Here is a 23,478-nt window from a genome sequence, read left to right as displayed (position 1 = left end):
GTCATATAGCTAATATTAAATGATTATGTTCACCTGAGGGAAACCTAGTCGTCAATGGGTAAAATGAAAGTCGCTCCATATATAACTGAAGAGAGTGTGGGCCAAGGAGTATATTAATTTTCTCATCGTCCTAAAATGGGAGGAGACGGAGAGGTCCGTGATGCGAGATGGTTAATTCATTAACTCCGTCGTGAGGACTTTATGAATAGAACAGGTGAACTACTGTAGTGGAAGATTAAATGTTGCTACATAACAACTCCAACTCAAAATGTTTCTTCCAAACTGTATAAAACAGACTGGAGGTAGCAATAAAAAAAAAATAATAAAGAGGTCTTGGAGTTGAGGAGACAGGGGAATGCCGGGTGGAAGGATAGTAGCAGTCTTCGCAATTCCATTATTGCCAGAATGCATCCTGACTGTGATCACAACGAACAATTATTTTGGAAACTGTATGAACTGTCAAACCCCACAGTAATTCACAAATACTACTAAATTTTCGAAGTTCGCTAGAATGTCACTAAGTATTTAAAATTTCAGAAAAAAAAAAAAAAAAAAAAAAAAAAACGCTGTTACAGTCCTAATCAAAAATGCCGATATAATGTCCAGCGAAAGACAATTTGTTGGTGCTCTTATTACGCGTGACCCAAACAAATGTCAGAACAAGTCGAGAGTTCACCTGCACCACGCAACCAATAACATTGTCTTCCCACTGAGAATTCCGAACATTTAATGACTGGTCGGTGTTGCAATATTTGATTACGAATAGCTCTATTACAAACGGTAATAATTACTCTGCTTTTGTTGGTCAGTCCCCGTTAAATCATATAAGATGATAAATTTTAGTTAAAAGGTGTTCACTTTAAATGTATTCATGGTTTTCTGAACGTTTTTGTGGGTGGACGTTTGTAATTTTTCGCGTATGGAACAGCATGGTGGTCCAATTATTGACTTTTCAAGAATTAATAAATTGCTTTGATTGTATATATATATATATATATATATATATATATATATATATATATATATATATATAATGTGCATACTATATATACATATGTATGACACATAGTAAGCATATATATATATATATATATATATATATATATATATATATATATATATATATATATATATATATATATATATATATATATATATATATAATGTGCATACTATATATACATATGTATGACACATAGTAAGCAGCCTACTGGAGGAACTTTCAGTGAAGCTGTGAGAGCAATAATATAATGACTTTAAAAGTTTCAAAAATATATCATACTTGAACAGATTGGCATAAAAAAAAACATTGGTCAGTATAATTTGTAATATTCGATGTACAGCTATTAATAACAGGCATATGTGTTGTTATAAAAAATAGGCTAGCATTAACAAGCACTGAACTACCATCTCGTTACAGGAAAGAAAACAGGTGTCGGGGGTACAAAACAACAATTATAAACCAACGAAGAAGTGGATTGTAGGCGTAACAAAGCTACTGGGATATGAAAGGGTGAAGAGAAATGTTTATAAAACTCTGAGGATGAGAAGGCTTAGGGAAGCTGGAAGACGTGAATGGAAGGAGCAAATGAAGTAATACCAAGAATAGAAGATTGACAACGAGATGAAATAGGATAATAAGCTTCTTGAGACATACAAGAGAACCGAAAGAAAAAGAAAGAACAGTAGAGGAGAGAGAATGACTGGGGCAAGAAGCCCAGTAAAACTGTACAGCTCCGCTCCACAACAGAAGACTCTACGAAACAATGGTTCACAGCAAACACAAATAATTCCATAGTTTGTCCTAGGAAAACTTCCTTAACACTACTACTTTTAGGTTTAAAGCCGCTTCTGCAGTGCTCCCGATAGATCGATAACAATTTCCTTCATCCGAAAACGTGCCATTTCCTGCTCACTGTGACGAGGGGGAAAATGTATCATAATAAAAGGCCGGGAAATGGTAACAGAGTGGCCTATCAGGAGAATTATGGGCTATGTGAGAGCTGAACCTCTTCAGCCAGAGAACGTCATTCGTAATATGTTGTAGTTTTTACCAGAAGATATTATTTATCGCTAGGAGAGACTTCTCGAAGTGAAACGGATAAATATAACTTCACTGCCAGATTGATAGATGGATAGATAGATAGATAGATAGATTCTTGTAGCTATATTTAATTAAATTATATAATGTTGAACAGCTTTCAGGAGATGGATAGAATTAAAATATGATTCAGATTGAAAAACTTACTGAATACATTACGAAAAAGACAAAATCAACTTATGAGAGGTATGGAGGCATTTAAAGCCTAAGCAGCTTAGGGAAAACATGTAGAGGAAGAGAAGTTCAAAGCGAAAAGCAATGACGAAATTGGAAGAAAAAAAAAAAGAGTGATTGATTATAAGACACAGGTGAAAAAGCGAAGAGGAAAGGGGTGTGCTAAATGAAGACAGTATAGTGAGAGCTGGTGAGGGTAAAGTGCTAAATGATGACAGTATAGTGGGAGCTGGTAAGGGGAAACGGGAACTATGGAAGAGGTCCAAAGTGAGAGGGTGAGATAAGGATGGAAAAGGAAATGGTAGGAGGCATTCTGAAAAAAAGAAGTGTACTGGATGAAGAGGAGCAGGATCTGATAAAAGAAGAAAAACCAGAAGCAAAGAGGATTTAAGAATAAGGAGAGAGAGAGAGAGAGAGAGAGAGAGAGAGAGAGAGAGAGAGAGAGAGAGAGAGAGAGAGAGAGAGAGAGAGAGAGAGAGAGAGAGAGAATATGTGTGTGTGTGTGTGTGTGTGTGTGTGTGTGTGTGTGATACTCGGATAGAGATATCACACGGGCTTTGTGACCCTCAAGAGACAATCAGGCCTCAGTGCTACGGGAAAGATTCGCACATTAATCGCGTATAAATAACAAGAGGATAGTATACCAAAAGGCCCTCTCCTCTACCCATGAGAGAGAGAGAGAGAGAGAGAGAGAGAGAGAGAGAGAGAGAGAGAGAGAGAGAGAGAGAGAGAGAGAGAGTCAGACATGGAGTGGAAAACGTTCTGAGGTGAGGGGAGACTTTGATGTGGAGAGAGATTACAAGGAGAGAGAGAGCTTAGGCGAGGGGAAAGCACTCATGGAGGAGAGAGGGGAGAGGCTGAGTGTTTATAAGGGGAGTTGTCATGAGGGTGAGGGTAAATTGTCACGAGGGAAGCCGTCGTCATGGCAGAAATGGAGGGAAACTGACCTGAAGAGGAGGGCGACGGGAGGACGTACTCATTTTAATGACATAAAGTGAGAGCAGCTTTGATTTAACACTTCCACTGATTGCCATATTTTAATACAAGTAGAACGTTATCAACTTTTCATTATATTTTATTATGACACGTTGATAGTTCATTTAGGTGGTAGGTGAGGCGCCTACCATCCACTCACTTGATGCACTACTTTACTGTAACGCAGTAAGCCATGTACTGCGTTGAGTGGTGACCAGACAGCATGTGGTGGCCTGGTGGTCGAGTGGGTTATAAGTTCCATACGAATATACTGTAGTTCAGAAAGGTTGACATCCAAGAAGTGGTTTGGGCTCATTGCTCACGTAATGTCACTTAGAGTCTAGTTATGCGTCACTTGTATTTAATTTCGGCTAAAACGCCTAACCCCGGGCGCCTACGCTCCTGATGGGAATGTAAATGCTTGGATGGTAGACTTATATATGCAAAAATGTTCATAGATTTGTAATATAAATAACATGCAATATAGATGAGACTATTCATGGCCAAAATGCAAAACAAATAGCTGATATAACTAACCAGAGGACCTCCTTTGTTCACGGTAATTGGATACCGACGAGAGGCTTACCATACGCTTAGAATCATTTGACAGCATGAACAGTGAAATCGGAAAGTATGTTAAAGCGATAGGAATAAGAAATTAACCTTTTCCTTACAAAAGGTCTCGCCTGGGCTGAGGAAAACTGTTTGACGGTTATGATAATGAAACAAGGAACTTCATAATCATAGCAGAATATGCAATGAATCTTAATGGAGCACTCCTTTGTGAGCGGAGTCTCCTTTGATAAATAATATCGTTTGTTGGTAGCAAGAATTTGAAGATATTTCATCGCAGAATAAAAGAGACCTTCAGGCGGTAGCAAATGTAAAGTTTTTAAGATACATTTCCCATCGAACGGAAGTGATATTTAGGCATTACCTGTTAATCTTCAATTCATAATCTGAGTTCTGGGACACTTTACTAATTTCATTCAGACAAACACCAGACGATATTATCCATGTTTGGGAAGAACTTCAAACTGTAAAGGGTTTATGAAAGATATTTATAACATCTTCAGTTTGACAATTTTTATTCTAAGGTGAGTCGAATCGTCTGGAAATAGCACTGAAGACAGAAATGGCTCAAGCTGTTTGCAGTCGTTTGGCTGTAGGATGTTCACAGTGGTGAAGATATTGTATTGAGGGGGTTCAAAGACTGTGCAAGAAATTGTCAGGATGTTGTAATGTGAGGTGGTATCCTTTGTCGAGGCTGCCAACTCACCAGTTGTAGAAGTGGGGAGGAGGCTAACCATTACAGGAGCCTTCACATCAGGAAAAGAGAAGAATGGTAGACAGTGAACTAACAAGAGGGTACAGAAGGAATTGTTACAGAGGACAGATTTTGTTTGTGTTGTTCGTATGCTCCCAATTATAGGCTTAGTTTTGGCAGCCCGTTCCCTGGAGTCTGACAATCATACTACGTGCTATACACCTTCACATATCACTACTTCACACGTCGCTACCAGCCGTTCATATTGAGTACATGCTGGGGCTGTCGGATTTAGGACTGATGTGACAGCATTACCGGATGTGACACGTCGGTGGGAAATATGGAAGATCAGTAATGTTTGTTTGAGAGAAATTCAATTACTCAGATTGTTACCTGTCCCAGCCTGAGATTGAACTCGCGTCCTTTTAGACAGTAAATTGAGGAAAACATGTGAGTGGAGTTAACGTTAGGTGAAGGATTTGTCATGAAGTGATGGAGCTGTCATGAAAAGATGAGGGGAGATCCATGGGAAGGTGAGAGGGCTGCCACGAAAAGGTAAGGGAAATGGTGTGACAGTGGAGAAAAAATTTTACGTGAGAAGAAAAGGAGAGGGAGCTATCATGGGAGAAAGGAGAGTCTCGTGAGGGAGAAGTGGATGGCGATGTCAAGAGAAGATGCGAGAGTTAAAATGGAAGGAGATAATGAGGGGAGCTGTTATGAAAAGAGGTGAGAGAAGTTTGCACGAGGAGAATAATCATTAAAAAGTGAAGGAGCTAGTCATCAAGAGACGAGTGGAGTTGTCGCTGATAAAGAAGATGAGAAAGTTGTGAAAAGTAATGAAGGTAACGGCCATGAGGAAAAAATGTGAAGATGTGTACATGAGATGATTACAAAGTTGTCGTGTGAAGATTAGATGAGAAGGAGACCTGACATGAGAGGAAGAAGGAAGGTAATTTGTCATGAATGGAGGAAGGGAGTAAGTTGTCATTAAGGCTGGAAGGGAGGTAAGACATCACGAATGGAGGAAAAGAAGGTCAGTTGTCAAGAGGGGAGGAAGGAATGTAAGTTGTCATGAGGGGAGGATGGAAGGTAGGTTGTCATGAGGGGAGGAAGGGAGTGAAGTTGTTAGGAGAGGTGGAAGGAAGGCAAGTTGTTATGAAGGAAGGGAGGAAAGTTGTCAGGAGGGGAGGAAGGAAGGTAAGTTATCATGAGCACAGGATGGAAGGTAATTCGTCATGACGGGAGGAAGGAAGGTAAATTAGGTAAGTTGTTATGAGGGGAGGAAGGGAGGGAAGTTGTCAGGATGTGAGGAAGGAAGAGAAGTTGTTATGAGGGGTGGAAGGAAGATAAGTTGTTATGAGAGGAGGAAGGGAGGTAAGTTGTTATAAGGGGAGGAAGGGGGGTAAGTTATCATGAGGACAGGATGGAAGGTAAGTTGTCATGAGGGGAGGAAGGGAGGGAAATTGTCTTGAAGGGAGGAAGGGATGGAAGTTGTCAGGATTATAGGAAGGGAAGCAAGTTGTTATGATGGGTTAACAGAAGGTAAGTTGTTATGAGGAGGGGAAGGAGGTACGCGGGGTGGAAGGGATTTAAGCTGCTAAGAGGGAGGAAGGAAAGTAAGTTGTCAAAACAAGAGGAGGAGAACTAGGTTGTTAGAAGGAGAGGAAGGGAATTATGTAGTTTGGAGTGGAGGTAGGGAGGTATAATATTGTCTGCAGGGGAGGGAGAGAGGGAGGGAGTTCAGTTGTTGGGTGGGAAGCGAGGGAGGTAAGTTGTTAGGCTGGGAGGGAGGGAGGGAAGTTGTTAGGCTGGGAGGGAGGGAGGGAAGTTGTCTGCAAGGGAAGAAGGGAGTTAAGTTGGTGGGTGGGGAGGGAGAAAGGGAGGAAAGTTGTTTGTAGGGGAGGGATGACGGTAAGTTACTAGGTGGGGAAGGAGGGGGGTAAATTATTAGGGGGCGAGATAGGGAGGTAAGATAACATGAGGTGAGAAAAGGAAAGTTGCCATAAGGGGAAAGTTATGGAGAGCTGCCATGATGAGAGAGGACTGGAGTTGTCATGAAAGGTGAATGCATTGAGAATTGCCATGAGAAGACGAGGGGAATCATCGTGAGGGGAGAAAGTGAGTGAGTTGCCATCAGGATAGAGGGTCGAGTTGCCATGAGAGGGGAAAGAGTGAGGGGAATCGAGAGGATAGAAGTAAAGGCAAACTCCCATGATGATCATATAGATTTTTAAGAGGGGAATGCTTAACTGTGCACTGCGAGGGGGGAGAGAGAGAGAGAGAGAGAGAGAGAGAGAGAGAGAGAGAAAGTTAGGTATGGGACGAGGAATGAGGAAGTGTTTTTATATCTACCAATATCTATCTATCTTTATGTCTGTCTATCTATCTGTCTGTCTGTCTGTTGAGTAGACAGGACGAGGGGGGAGGAAATACTCGTCTAACACCGTTATCTGTCTATCCATCTGTCTACGTATTTATCCATCTGTCTATCAATCAGTATCAGAATAACTACCACCACCACCACCATCATCATCATCATCATCATCATCAGCAGCAGCAGCAGCAGCATCCAGAACCTGATTTTCTACCACCAGACCGCAAGGTGGGATGAGGAAGGATCCAGAGAGTTCGAAAGACAAATGATGAAATGCGGTAGTAGCCAAAGTTTGCCAACTTGAATGAGACACACTTCCATTCACCCACCATGCAAGCCCCTGGAATTCTGGCTCCACCTGATTATAAAAAAAAAAATAAAAATGCACGCAGCTTTACACTCATCAACCACACCGAGTCAATCCACTGACTGCAAAGTTAAAAAAGGGCACCAAACTCAAGTCACTTGACACTTCCCTAGCGTTGTTAGCTTCTCTGCATCTGTTTCACACACACCCATTTGCGATATCTATCCACCTTCTTCTAAGCCTCCCTCGCCTCCTTCCTCTTGCAAAATTTGCCCAGATATATCCTTTTCACTTCGCCATTCATTCTTCTTCATTCCTGATGTTCATTTCATCTAAGTACACTTTCTTCAGTTTTGGTGTTCACAGAATTCGTTACTCCACATCTTTCATGAACCATATTATTCCTTATCCTCTCTACTTTCCGCAATCCACACACCTCCTTCAACAGACCATTCTCCACTGCTCTTACTCTTGACTTTTCACTTTTATGTCACACCATAATCTTACATTACGCACTCAAACTCCTATATGCAGGCCTCTCGCAGCCGCCACACTCAGGCCTCAGCTACGAATCAAGGCCTTCATAGCACCAGCCAGTTTCTGTCCTTGTGCAACACAGCTTTCCCCTTTCATTGCACATTTGCTTCTCCTTTCTATCACAACACTGAGGTACCTAAACTCTCCCACCAATTCCAGTCTCTCAGCAGTCACCATAACATCATACTGCGAATCACTAATTCAGCAGTCATCATTTACAACCTTATTACAGTTACCTTCAAGGCAGTGCTAGGTGGGGGCACCCACTATACATTTACAGTATTTGATGTAATGCTAACTACTTCTTCCTTCACCTTTCTTATTACTTTTTTTTGTCTCTGCCCTCTTGTCTCCCTATTTTCTCTCATCTTTTCTGTCATCCCTTTTTAATTTTTCCCCTTCAGGCAACTCGACACAGAGTGACAAGCCACTTACAACTCTGGGTAGTAACCATATGATCAAGATACTTGGTGAAGTGCAGCCTAGTGTGGTGCCCCTGTTAACTGGGTGGAGGGATGCATTTTTTTTTTTTTTTTATAATGAATGGAGGAAGTAAAAACAAAGGGAAAAAATGAGTCCATGTGCCTAAAGGCATCGTCCATTCATAAAATACTTATAACAATTGGATTTAAAATCGAGAGGATTAAATGTATGAGGGAAGCAACTCCCAGGAAGTGAATTCCAGAGAGTAGTAGTTCTGGGGATAAATGAATTTTGATAAGCAGAGGTTCTGCATTGTGGGGGAGAGAGTGTGAGTTCATGGGCGCTCCCAGCTGCCCGAGTATTTCGGGAGAAAATGTGAAGGGGAGGCACAATTGAAGCCAGTTCGTTAGAGCACTTACGGTAAAAATATCGATAAAATAGTGCTAGAGGAGCAACATCTCTACATAAAGATAAAGGAGGGAGGTCCTGCGTTATGGCAGGACTATTGATTAATCTAATGGCTTTATTTTGAATTTTGTCCAACTGCCTCAATGCAACCGCTCCACATCCACTCCACAGTGGTGAACAGTATTCGATCTGAGAAAGCACATGACTTTAGTATATTGTGGCCATCTGCTCGTCAGTGAAGAACTCACGAACTCTGTACATAAGTCCCAGTTTTTTAGAAGCATTTTTTAACATAAACTGTCCAGCTTAGGTTGGGGTTTAGAGTAACACCTAGGATATCAATTGTAGTGCATATGGGAATACTGACATCATCTAAAATTATGTGAGGGTCTGAGGGATTCTTTCTATTGTAGAAGTTGATGTATTTAGTTTTCTGAGCATTAAATGAGACCAGATTTTTTGTCCTCATTGACTAATTTTAGAAAGGTCCTAGTTCAGAGATATTGTTGTGTTTATTTGGGAATTTATAATATCAAATTGTGTAAAGGAGGTACTACATGTGAAAGAACTATGAAGGGTCGAGTCATCAGCATAAGAGTGTACTGGGTTGTGACTGACAGATAGGAGGTCATTTATATGAATGAGAAAGAGGGTTGGCGCCAAAACTGATCCCTGAGGTACGCCAGCATTTATGGAATGAAACTGAGAATAGATTCCATCTACCATGACCCGTATTTTTCTACTATGAAGGTAAGAAGAAATTAGAGGAACCAGTGATGCAAGGCCATAGTGTGACATCTTAGACAATAAGGCCTAGTGCCATACTCTGTCCAATGCTTTTGAAATATCAAGTGCTACTGTGTGTGTTTCACCATGTTGGTCTGTTGGTCTGTTAATCTGATGGGTAAGAAGGCAAAGAGTATCTACAGTTGAGCGTTCCTGTCTAAATCCATCCTGCCGATCATTGATCAATTTATTGATTTCTAGATGCTTGACTATGTGTTTGTTAATTAGTCTCAAAAACTTTACCGTGAACGGAAGTTATAGTTTGATAGATCAGAAGTTGCCCCCTTTTTAGGAACAGGATGGATATTTGCTTCTTTCCAAGGGGCTGGAAAAATTGAGGTACGGATGCACAAGCGGAAAAATTTTGCTAATACAGGAGCCAACACTGAGGAGCAATTTATAAGTACTATTGAAGGAATTTCATCTGAACCAGTGCCTTTGTCTGCTGAGAGATTCTGCAGTACAGCTTGTACGTATCTGGTGTGAATCATATGAGGCGTCCATCCAGGAACCCAAACCTAAACGCGCTTCGCCGCGCCTTGCTTTGGGTAGGCGCTGTCTGCCGCAAGGGAATATCTATTCTCTGCATGGGACGCCCTTGCAAGACCTATTGCTTGCCTGCAGTTGATAGGACTGCTTGGCCAGGGAGACCAATGATACTTAACAATGACAATCTTCATTGCGGATTGCTCACAAAGATGTTTTATATACAGTAAATCCTCGTTTTTTGCACCGCGGATGTTTCGCCAAAACCGTGTGACACGCGAAACGTCGAATTGTGAAGTTAAGAATCAATGAGAAAAATAGAGGAGCATTCCCGTGGGATATGTACCTACCTCTCATAAAGTACTACAGCGGTTCTCAAACTTTTTAGTGGGTGACTATATCTGGAATATTTCAAGACTTCACGACCCACAGGGTAAAACGTAAAAGAGAGAGAGAGAGAGAGAGAGAGAGAGAGAGAGAGAGAGAAAGTAACCGGTATATAGCCTATCGTAGTTATTATGAATATGCTAATAGTGTAATAAGGATAATTACAATTTTGATTACGTAAATAAAATACAATGAAAGCATTAGGCCTTTTCTATGTCCCTGCGACCCATCAAAATTCCTCTCACGACCCACCTTTGGGTCGCGACCCATAGTTTGAGAATCACTGAAGTACTATAACACCAAACAGGCCTTACCCAAAATTTAATAAAGAGTATTTTCTAGTGCTAAAACAGCATAACACAATAAATATGTACCTGAAAAGATATTAAAGTTGTTATAAAGTGCTGCAACACCAAAAACCCTTACCAGAAATAAAGTGAAGACTGGCTTGAGTGGCAGGTGAAGGTGTGTTGAGGGTAGATGGGCTAGATTAGGTGACATGGGCCTCTAGGGGGAAGCCCCATCACCTATGCCGAAGCCCTCGAAGTTGAACTCAGGCTCCAGCACCTGCACTTTCTCTCTGTCCACTTCTCCTTCATCCACCCCTGCTGGCACGTACAAGTCTTGCAGAATAGCAGCCACATTCTCTCTCATGAAAATATCGTGTGATCCGGCTTGTCTCTGCTCCTTTATGTTTCTGTTGTAGACGACCATCACTTGAGACTTCAGATCACTCAAGGTCGATAGGATGTTGGTAGCCTCAGGCATGGTCCTGGTTTATGCATCGAAGGTGGTTGCCATGTTGGTTATGGTGGACAGGGTGGTCGCAAGATGGCCGCCAACAAATGAGCATCAGTATGCATCGTCGGCTGCCGGCTGGGAACATCGAATTGTGGGGAAATTCGTGAACTGTGAGACAACTCGGAAACTTTTTGCTTGCGCGAAAAACGAGGCGTCGAAGTAAAATGTGTCCAAACACTAGGATTTACTGTGTATATATATATATATATATATATATATATATATATATATACATATATATATATATATATATATATATATATATATATATATATATATATATATATATATATATATATATATATATATCATTTCCTGTGGCACCCCACGGGATGCATAGGGCCTTGATGAACTCTCTCCACCAATATTTGTCTCTTGCCATCTCCTTCAGGTCCCACCAACACTCCTCTCCTGCTTCCTTTTTCATTGTCCTCAACCAGATTTCCCTCGGCCTACCTCTACCTCTTCTTCCTCTAGCAGTCCACTCTGGCACATACTGTATTAAACTACTTTCTTTTCTGTATATGTGCCCAGCCACTTCCAGCGAGACAGTCTCACATATTAATTAACTGGTTCCACTCTCGTAATATCCCTTACTCTTGCATTTGTAACTCTGTCTTGCCACTTTACCCCAAGAATCCTTCTCAGTATTTTATTCTCAAATCCTAATACTTTCTGATCTGTTGCAACTGTACTGTACCATGACTCATGCCCATAAATTAAAATTGGTCTAACCATGGACTTGTAAATTTTCACTTTTGTATGTACCGAAAGCATATTATTATTCCAAACAGATTTCAACATTCCAACAGCTCGCCAAGCCTGCCTAATCCTCTTCCCAATTTCATTGTTTAATGATCCATTACATGATACAATCGTTCCCAGATATTTAAAGTTTTCTACGTTCTTCACCACATTATTCCCAATTACACAATCGATTTGGTTCTCCACGTTCATATTAATAATTTCAGTCTTTCCACAATTTATTACCAATCCCACTTTTTCTCCTTCCTCCACCAGACAATCAAGCACCCTCTGAATCTCGTAAATACTTCCACAAATCAGTACAATATCATCAGCATAGTCCAAATCCATCAGCTTTTTATTTTCTTTCCAGTTAATTCCTGGACCTGTTCTCCTTACAACCTTTTTCATAACATAATCCATAACCAAAACAAACAGCAATGGCGAAAGAACTCCTCCTTGAATCACTCCTGACCTAACTTGAAATGGATCACTGAAAGAACCACCCACCATTACCTTACAAAAAGTACCTTCATGCAGGCTTCTAATAATATTTACAAACTTTTCTGGTATACCATAGAATCTCATAATTTTCAACATTGCTCCACGTGAAACACTATCAAACGCCTTTTCAAAATCCACAAAACACATACTAAGTGGCATTTTCATCTCATTAGCTTGTTGCATTAGATGCCTTACAATGAAAATCTGATCATTACAACCTCGACCCTTTCTAAATCCCGCTTGTTCTTCTCTTAAAATTTTATCAATTACTGGCTCTATTCTGTTCAACAAGATTTTGGAAAAGACTTTTGCAACTACAGGTGTCAAAGTTATCCCCCTCCAATTGCTTAAATCTCCCTTTTTTGGTATTATTATAATCACTCCATTTTTCCATTCTTCTGGAATTCCACCATTATCCCAAGCCACATCAAAAATTTTCAAAAGCGCATTCATCAACTCGTCATTTTCCACCTTAAGCATTTCAGGGCATATTCCATCCTCTCCTGGGGCCTTAAAATTCTTTAACTCCTTTATAGATTTTGCTACCTCTTCCAAAGTTACAGTATATCCCCTGTTTCTATCTGCAAATCTCTCTCGGCTGGCAAAATGTCCTCTTCAGCTGGGATTGGTCTATTTAGAACAGATTCAAAGTGCTCTTTCCACCTTCCTTTTAATATCCAAATCTTTAGTCATCAAACTACCATTTCTATCTCGTACATGTATTTCCTTCCTTCTCTTTTCAGTCCCAGTTAACTCCTTTATGGCCTGATACGCTCCTCTTGTGCTCTGACCGTCATTTTTACTTAATTTCATTTCTGTCTCTGTTGCCTTTTCATTATATAGCCTCCTCTTATCACGTCTAACGAGTCTTTTTACTTCAGAATGTAAACTCCAGTACTTTGCTCTAAGTACTTCAACTATCTGGCCATCAACATGTTGTTCTTCACTTCTTAACTTAGCCTCTTTCCTTTTCTGAATTGCATTCCATGTTTCATCTGGCATCCACTTCTTCCTTCTCGCTTTTCCCTTTTTCTTAATAGTAACCTTAGCACTCTCATGCAAAACCTCTTTTACCTCTCTCCACATTTGATTAATATCATTGTTTTCAGATTCCACCAAAGTCTGCAGGACTAGAAACCTGTTCCTACATTCCCACCGAAACTTTTCCCTCGTGTATATATATATATATATATATATATATATATTATATATATATATATATATATATATATATATATATATTAGACATCCCCTTCACCTTCAAAGTACTCCCCTACTGCAGACACACACTTATTCCACCGCTCCTGCCACTGCCTGAAACATTGCTGGAAGTCTTCCTTCTTCATCACCCTCAGAAGGCTTGTCGTCTTGGATTGGATGTCTTCAGTCGTTTCATAACGACTCCCTTTCATGGTGCGCTTCAGTTTCGGGAACAACCAGAAGTCACAAGGTGTCAAGTCAGGTGAATAAGGTGGATGCGGCACGAGCGGAATGTTTTTTCCCGCCAGAAATGTCTGGATACTGCAGGTTGCTCAGACTGCGACATTTCCCCAAATGCGTCAGATACGGCAGACATGACCTCACTCTGTGTCTTGCCACAGCACACTCTCCTGCGCTGTTGAGGTGTCAGGTGGCTGGTGGCAACTAGGAAGGTGGACGATGTAACAACCGCCAACAACCCTCACATACTTCAACTCATTTCTGTTTAGCGGTATTATTCACTGAACTTTTATATCACTCATTGTGTGTGAGTGTGTATATATATATATATATATATATATATATATATATATATATATATATATATATATGGTCATGTGGAGAGAATGAATAACAATAGAGTGGTGAAAAAGGTACATATGAACGAATTTGCAGGAGGAAGGAGGCGAGGTAGACAAAGGAGAAGGTGGAGAGATATGGTGGATGAATGTGTGAGGAAGAGAGGTTTGGAAGTCGGTGAGGCTAGGGAAAGGACAAGAGATCGAACTGGCTGGATGAATGTTGTGAGGAGAAGTGCATGATAAGGGATTTTGGCGCCCCTTTTTAACGTGGCACCGTCCGGATTGACTCAATCGGATACGTTTATGTGAAGCTACAGAACGTGGTGAATGTTTTTTGGCGCATCCGATATAGCCAGGATTCCGGGGCCTAGAATGATGAGTGATTGGACGCGTGGCCCATTAGACTGGGCAAATTAGGGCTGTCTAGATATTGCTACTCCTCACCCTGCCCTTGGGTGGGAAATGAGGTCCGGATGGTTATATCTATCAATCTATCTGTCTATCTATCTATCTATAAATTACAGTGAATTTGTATAACCAGAGATTTCATGGAAAACCTATTGAATTCGTAAATTAAGTTTAAAATGGGATGGAATAATTTAGGATAGGTTAATGTAGGGTGTTAGGTTAGTTTGGGGTAATCTAGGTTAGATTAGGTTAGGTTAGGCTAGGTTAGTTAGGTTAGGTTAGGCTAGGTTAGTTAGGTTAGGTTAGGTTGATGTAGATCAACGTTTCCCAAATTTCAATTCATCACGTACCCCTTGAGGTTCTGTTATTTATTACTTACTCCTTGTATGTTTTTTCTGTAGCTGTGTAGCAACAGAGATAATAGGAAACAAATAAACTAAAGAAGATTTTACGTTTTCAAATGTAAGTTAACACACTGAATATCTGCTATCTCTCTCTCTCTCTCTCTCTCTCTCTCTCTCTCTCTTTATATATATATATATATATATATATATATATATATATATATATATATATATATATATATATATATATATATATATATAGTCTTTCACCCTCCATCCTCTCCACATGGCCAAAACACCTCAGTGTGTTCCTCATAACGCTTCCTATCACATCCACATCAACACCACAACGCTCCTTTATATCCTCATTCGTCAGCCTGTCTCTCCATGTGACTCCACAGGCTCCTCTTAAATAACTCATTTCCACGGCTCTCACTCTTGACTTGTGTCCTTCCAACAACGTCCAAGCTTCACTTCCGTACGTTAAAGTTGGTATCACAATACTGACATGTAACTTTTTCACTTCCATGCTCACTTCCCTGTTTCTTATCACTGCTTTCAAAGAACCAGCAACCTTTCTTCCCTGCTGTACCCTTTCAAGCACTTCACCCTCCAAACCTCCATCCTTACTCATCACACTACCCAAGTACTTAAACGTACTCACATTTTCCAATTCCTCACCATCCAACCTCGCTGTACATTCACTGACTTCACCTCTCTCAAAGACCATCACTTTACTCTTCCCTACATTCACCTTTAGATTCCGTTTCTTACACACTCTCTCAAACTCATCCACCAAGCCTTGCAGCTCCCCTTCGTCTTCACTCAACAACACAGTATCATCTGCAAACAACAGTACAGGGAGTTTCCAAACACTATCCTCTCTCACCAGGGCCACTCCAACATCCACTACCCTACCTTGTACCTCTTTTATTACCCCATCCATGTACAGATTGAACAACCATGGAGACATGACACATCCCTGTTTCAACCCAACCTTCAAAGAGAAAAATTCACTTAGTTCAATATCCACACGCACTGCAGCCTTCGCACCATCGTACATACTCTTCACAGCATTCAACAACTTCCCATCTACTCCATATATTCTTATCACTTTCCACAATCCTAGTCTATCTACCCTGTCATATGCTTTCTCCAAATCCATGAAAGCCGCATACAACTTCTTTCCCTTCTCTAGAAACATTTCCACTAAAGATCTGAGAATGAATATCTGATCTACACAACCTCTTCCCTTCCTAAAGCCTCCCTGTTCTTCTCCAACTAATTTCTCTGTTCTTTCTCTAACTGTCAATAAGTATCCTACCATACACTTTTCCTATTATACTAAGAAGACAAATGCCCCTATGATTACCACACACTTCCTTTTCCCCTTTTCCTTTGTACAAGGGAATAATTATACCTGACTTCCAATCCTCCGGGACTCTACCTTCCTCCCAGGCCAATCTGCACATCTTCCACATCCATTCGACTACTATCTCTCCCCCTTGCTTCAGCATTTCACCACACACTCCATCAATTCCTGGGGCTTTCCCTGATTTAACTTTCTTCATTGCTTCCACAACTTCTATCCTACTGATTTCTTCCTGTCTTCTCACCTCCCTCCTTCTCCCAGCCATTCCCCAGCCACTTATACTCGCATTACTTCCATCCTCCACGTTCAACAATTCCTTAAAGTGTTCTCTCCATCTGCTCACTTTTTCTCCCTTCTCCACTAGTAATCTACTATTTTTATCTTTCACTCCCCTGCTAACTTCACTTCCACCCTGTCTTACTCTTTTCACCTCTTTCCAGAACATTTTCTTACAGTCCCTCCACTTTACACTCAAATTCCTTCCAAATTCCTCATCCACTCTCTTCTTACTCTCTCTTACTAATCTTTTCACCTCTCTCGTTCTTTCTACATATAACTCTCTCTTCCCCCTCTCAACATCTTCCACGCCCCTATTTCTCATCCATTCATTGTATGCTTTCTTCTTTTGTGCCACAGCCCGTTTCACCTCTTCAGTCCACCACGCTGTTCCTTGAACCCCCCTCCGTCTTCTCTCCCTTCCACACACCACATCACATGCTGCACATATTTCTTCAGTAAATATTCTACACACATCTTCCAAGTCCCCCATCTGCTCCAATTCATATTTGCCCAATCGTTCCTCCACTTCTCTCTTATACTCTGCCTTTTTCTCATCCTCTTGTAACCTTTCCACTCTCCTTGCAACTACTCCTTCCTCTCGTCTTTCCCTTCTTCTATTCCTCCATCTTACTTGAACTTTAATTCTGGCCACCACCAAGTAGTGGTCAGAAAGTCCACTCCCCCAACCTCTATAAACTCTTGCATCCAATATACATCTTCGCATCCTTTCATCCACACACACATAATCAATCATTGCCTTCCTTTCACTCAGTTCACCACCCACCCTTCTCATCACTCGCCATGTATACCTGTGGATCATTTTATGCCTGAAGAGGGTATTAGCTATCACCAACCCCCTCCCAGCACAAATGTCCACTAACGCACTCCCATTCTCATCTACCTCAACAGGCACACCCCACTCACCAACTATTCCATCCACCTTCACATTCCCAACTTTACCATTCATATCACCAATCAAAAACACTCTCTCATTCCTTCCAAACTTTTCCATGCACACTTCTACATTTGTCCAGAACTCTTCTGTCACTCTTCTAGCACGATCTTGCGTTGGCGCATACACACACACAATCGCCCACATTTGTATTCCAACTTTCAACTTTACCCACACAATCCTTGATCCTACTGATCCATACTGTCTTATGCTCCTCTTCCATCTTTTACTCACAACTATACATACTCCTTCCTTTGCCCTCTCATTCTCACCTACTCCTGCACATATACCCCATCCATACTCCCATTCTCTCACACTTTCTCCTCTCCATTTTGTTTCAGTTATTCCACATACATCCACTTTCGCATCCTCAAGCACCTGGACAATCTCTCTCTCTTTCACCTCATCATTTGCTCCCCTTACATTCCACGTTCCAATTGCAATGTCCTTTGTCCGGTCCTTGGTCGTCAACGTTTGGTCCGTCCTTGTCCGAGGATTCTTGTTTGTTTTTTTAGTTAGCTGTTTTCCGGGGAGGGGCACTAACCCTCCGCCAACCCTTTTAGTCGCCTTTTACGACAAGCAGGGATACTGGGGGCGCTCACCATCCACTCACTCGATGTAGTGCTGCTCTCGGGTGTCTGCCCTTTCCTCTCCTCCATCCTTCTTTCTTTCCATCCTCTTCTGTCTTCCTTTCCTTCATTCTTTCCTTGTCCTTCTGCCTACGGGTAACTTTACACTCACTCCTCTGTCTTTCTTTCATTCATTCTTTCCTCCTCCTTCTGCCTGTGGGTGACTACACTGAGTGACAAGCCAAATGGTTTCCTGTACACCAGGAAAGCATTTACTACGCTGGGTGGTAACTATATAACCAAACTTTGGCGCCTGGTGGTTTAGTGGGTAATTACTGTGCTCCAATCGGATTGAGCCGGTGAAGGTTTATATCCAAGGGGTGGTGGGGGTTGATTGCTCATGTAATGCCACTCAGGGATGAGTGAGGCTGGTCACTCTCATCTTAAATGTCAGGCAGGGCTGGCTTAGATAAATTTACTCTTGCTAAATTCGTGTTAATAGAGGCAATTGCAGTTAAGCATATATTTAACCTGTTTTTTGCCATTACATATTCCTTATGAGTCCTGAATGTTTAGTTGTTAGTTTGAGCATTAAACTTTAACTTGTAATTTTACCTAACTCTTTTGTTTTGAACCTGGAACTTTGCGGGACAGTAGTGATTTTGGTGTTCTCACTTGAAGTGTTCATTATCTATCTCTGTTCTGTAACATAAATTTGGCGATCTCTTATCAGAATATTCAGGATATTATCATAAGGATATTGCTTGATATATTGTGACTGTGATTTATTCATGATGTCTACTATTACTACTCTTGATGAAGCCAAAGATTTTTTGTCAAATGTGCAAACAGTGTGTGATGTAGAAAACAGAACAAAGAATGAACTTAAACTTGTTGCTCAACAATTAGGAATTGCTGTTCGCTCCCATCATTCTAAAGATCAAATTGTTGACATGATTAATGAAAGCTTGTTTAATGTAACTCCTCCAAATGAGCAAACGCAGATTGAAATAGCTAAGTTACAGCTAGCCCTACGGGAGGCTCGTGCTAAGGAGGCTGAGTTTCAGGCAAATGCAAAGGAGGCTGAGTTTCAGGCACAAGTTGAACTTGCTAGGATTCAGGCAGACCATGAGTATCGCATGAAACAAGGTGGAACTGGATCATCTAGCTCTGATGATTTTGATGTGGCTAAAAATGTTAAACTTGTCCCTCCTTTTAATGAATCTGATTTAACAAAGTATTTTCGGTTGTTTGAGAGGGTAGCTACAGGTTTTAATTGGCCCAAAAAGTATTGGCCAGTATTCCTTCAAACTGTTCTCACTGGTAAAGCTCAAGTAACTTATGCATCTTTGCCTCAGGATCAATCTGATAATTATGATGTAGTTAAGAGCTTGATTCTTAAGGCCTATGAGCTTGTTCCTGAAGCCTATAGAGTAAAATTTAGCACAAGTTATAAGCAAGATAAGCAATCCCATGTTGAGTTGAAAAAATCAAAGAAGATCTGTTAGAGCAGTGGTTAAATTCTAAGAATGTGGATTCTGATTTTGATAAATTTAAGCAGATGATTTTGCTGGAGGACTTCAAAAGGTGTATTAATAAAGATGTAAGCCTATATCTTGATGAGAGAAGAATAGATGATTTGTCTGATGCTGCAGTTTTAGCTGATGAATATGTTCTCACTCACAAGAGATATTCTAAAGAAAAAGGGAAAGCTGAGAGTAAGTACGTTGCCTCTACTCAGAGTACAGGTAACAGGAAAGAGAATAAAGATGATGTTTCTCAGGAAGTAAATACCAGCTTCACCTCTAGATTTCAGAAAAGTAAATGCACTTATTGTAGTAAGCTTGGTCATACTACGGAGAAATGTTTCAGGAGACAGCGTGATGTGAACAAAAAGGAGTCTTTAAATATTCAGTCAATTGGTCTAGTGTCCACCCTTGAGAGTTCCCAGAATTCTTTAACCGAGTTAACTGAACCTTCTTTGAGGAGTAAATTAAATTCTCATGATGAAGCTCCTCTTTTGAGCAGTAACGTGGGTGACACTCTCAAGAGTTCATGTGCAAATTTCCTGTCTGATGGTTTTGTCAGTCCTCTGGACAGTAATGACAGGAAATCAGTTAAAATATATCGTGATACAGGTGCTTGCCAATCCCTTATGCTGACCAGTGTTCTAGGCTCTAATGTTAATTCCTCTGATGAAACTGTAATCATACAAGGTGTAGGGAATAATTACTTCTCTGTCCCTCTGTGCAGAGTGAATTTAGAGTCTGGTTTTGTTAATGGTTCCGTTATGGTTGGGTTGGTTGAGACACTCCCAATGTCAGGTGTAACTTTCTTACTTGGAAATGATATTGGTGGAAGTCAAGTGTGTCAAGCTCCTCAGTTGTCTAGTGAGCCAGTGGCTGCGACCCAGGATTGTGATGTCCCTGACGTGTTCTCTGCATGTGGTGTCACTAGGGCTAAGTCTAAAGTTACTGGTGACTTAGAGGATAATGATGATGATGATGTTATCCTAGCTGACACTTTTCTTGCTAATTTGGACCACTCACCAGATGAGGCAGTACCCCGTAGTGTTGATAATTTGTCTCGTCAAGAGTTGGTTGAGTTGCAGGTTGCTGACCCTGAGTTGAAAGGTCTAGCTAACTCTGCTTGCAGTGAGGAAAGTCAGCTGGTGATTCTACTTGTTATTATGTAAAGTTAGGAGTACTTATGAGGAAGTGGAGACCCCCAACAGCATCAGCCGACTGTGAATGGGAAGTTGTACAACAAGTTGTCATCCCTCGTGTTTGTAGGCAGGATATCATTAGAGTGGCTCATGATTCCAGTTTGGCAGGACACCTTGGAGTGAGGAAGACTCTGGCACGCATTTTCAAACACTTCTACTGGCCAGGTATCTTCAGAGATGTTTCCTGGTATTGTAAGTCTTGTCACACCTGTCAAGTTGTGGGGAAGTGTAATCAGACCAAAAAGGTTGCAACTCTAGTTCCCATTCCTCCTTTTGAGGCGCCTTTCACCCGTGTGTTGGTGGATATTGTGGGCCCTCTTCCTAAGAATTCTTCAGGGTTTTCTTATCTGTTGACCCTGATTGATATGGCTACTCGTTATCCTGAAGCCATTCCACTTAGAAATATCTCAGCAAAGAACGTGGTTAAAGAAATGCTAGGGTTCTTCACCAAGTTTCGTCTGCCCAAGGAGGTACAGTCAGACCGGGGAAGTAATTTCAAATCAAATGTTTTCAAGCACTCTCTGAAAGAGTTGGGCATCACCCAGATCACGTCTTCAGCTTACCATCCCCTGACCCAAGGAACGTCGGAGAGATATCATCAAACACTCAAATCGATGCTCAAGAAATACTGTTTGGAACATCAGAAAGACTGGGATAAAGGTCTTCCATTCGTTGTATTTGCCTCAAGAGAATCTCCAAATGAATCACTGGGCTTCTCACCCTTTGAACTATTGTTTGGCCATGAAGTATGAGGACCCCTTAAGCTACTCAAGGAATGCTGGCTGTCGGAGGAAGATGACGTCAACCTGCTGGAGTATGTGATGAAGTTCAAAGAACGGCTGTCCACTGCTTTACAGCTGGCAAGAGAGAATTTAGGAGCTGCTCAGGAGAAGATGAAGACTTGGTATGATAAGAAGTCCAGGTTACGCCACTTTCAGCCAGGAGATCAGGTTTTGATTCTGCTACTGGTGCATGGGCAACCTCTTCAAGCCAAGTTTAGTGGTCCTTATTTCGTGGAGAAGAAACTCAGTGATGTCAACTATGTCATCGCCACAACAGATCGTAAAAAGAACAAGCAACTTTGTCACATCAACATGCTAAAGTTATATCACAGGCGGGACGAAAATAACCCAGTCTGCACTGTAGCTGTTCCACCCGAGTCTGCAAGTGAAGTTCTCCCATGCAGCATGAGCCTGAGTGATAGTTTGGGGAAGAATCCTGATATCATGAATGATCTCCAGACTAAGCTTTCTCATCTGGCTCCCGAGGAAAGGCAGGAGTTTTCGGGATTACTGCAGGAGTACCCGCAAGTGTTCCGTGCCACTCCAGGAAGAACCACTGTGTTGATGCATGATGTCGATGTTGGAGATGGAAAGCCAATTAAACAGCCTCCTTACCGTTTGAACCCAGTGAAAGTTCCTCTCATCCAGAAGGAGCTTGGCTACCTGTTGGATCACAAGATGATTTAGCCCTGTCAGAGTGAGTGGAGTTCTCCTGTCACTCTAGTCCCTAAGCCAGGTGGGTCACAGCGGCTTTGCATCGACTACAGACGTGTTAATCAGATAACCAAAACAGACACTTACCCTCTCCCTCGCGTGGAAGATTGCATAGACAAGATCGGAAAGGCTAGGTACATAAGTAAGTTTGATTTGTTAAAGGGATACTGGCAAGTACCTATGACTGAACGTGCTAGGGAGATCTCATGTTTTGTAACACTAGGAAAGACTTTTGCATGTTCTGTAATGCCATATGGTATGAAGAATGCACCAGTCACTTTTCAGAAGCTCATGAATGTTGTAACAGAGGGTTTGGCAGGGTGTGTTGTTTATATTGATGATGTATTAATCTTCAGTGACAACTGGAAAGATCACCTATGCCATGTCAGTAAATTTCTTGAGCGTTTGGCTTAGGCTAATCTTGTAACTAATTTATCAAAGTGTAATTAGTGTGAGTTTGGTCAAGCTAAAGTTCAGTACCTTGGGTACGTAATTGGTGATGGACATGTTGCACCACCAGGAGCTAAGGTTCAGGTTATAAGTGATCTTCCCAGGCCTAAAAGTAGGAAAGAGCTACAAAGATTTTTGGGATTGGTAAGTTATTACAGGAGATTTGTTCTTAACTTTTCAGTTATTGTATCACAATTTACAGACCTACTGAAAAAGGGAGTTAAATTTGTCTGGACTGATAACTGTGAATCCTCTTTCAGTAAACTTAAAGCTATCCTATTAAATCAGCCAGTGTTCGCTACTGCAAATTTTGCTAAGCCTTTTAAGATGGCTGTTGACGCAAGTGATATAGGAGCTGGGGCTGTTTTGCTGCAAGAGGATGATCAGGGTATTGAACACCCTGTATCTTATTACAGTAAGAAGTTCACTCCACCTCAAAAGAACTACTCAACTATTGAGAAAGAGCTTTTGGCCTTGATTTTGGGTTTACAGGATTTTTCATTTTATTTGTGTTCTGGTTTTGACCCCATAGTCATTTATACCGATCATAACCCACTGAAATTCCTTAGTAAGTTTAAAGATAAAAATCAGAGATTGACATGATGGAGTCTACTTCTTCAGGAGTATTCATTAGACATACACGTCAAGGGGAAAGAAAATGTTATTGCAGATTGCTTATCTAGACTTTAGAGAGATTGTTTTAGAGTAATAAGAAATTTCCTTTGTAAATTTCATTTTTCTTTGTGGGGAGGTGTTACATAGCCAATGATTTCATCATCCTTTGTATAATTCTAACGTACAGTATGCTGCATGTTTGATCACGATTCG

This window comes from Coenobita brevimanus, chromosome 116 (genome assembly GCF_032717465.1).
Source record: "Coenobita brevimanus isolate Jiangsu-jjx chromosome 116, ASM3271746v2, whole genome shotgun sequence".
Taxonomy (NCBI): domain Eukaryota; kingdom Metazoa; phylum Arthropoda; class Malacostraca; order Decapoda; family Coenobitidae; genus Coenobita; species Coenobita brevimanus.
Note: the sequence above shows the minus strand (reverse complement) of the source record.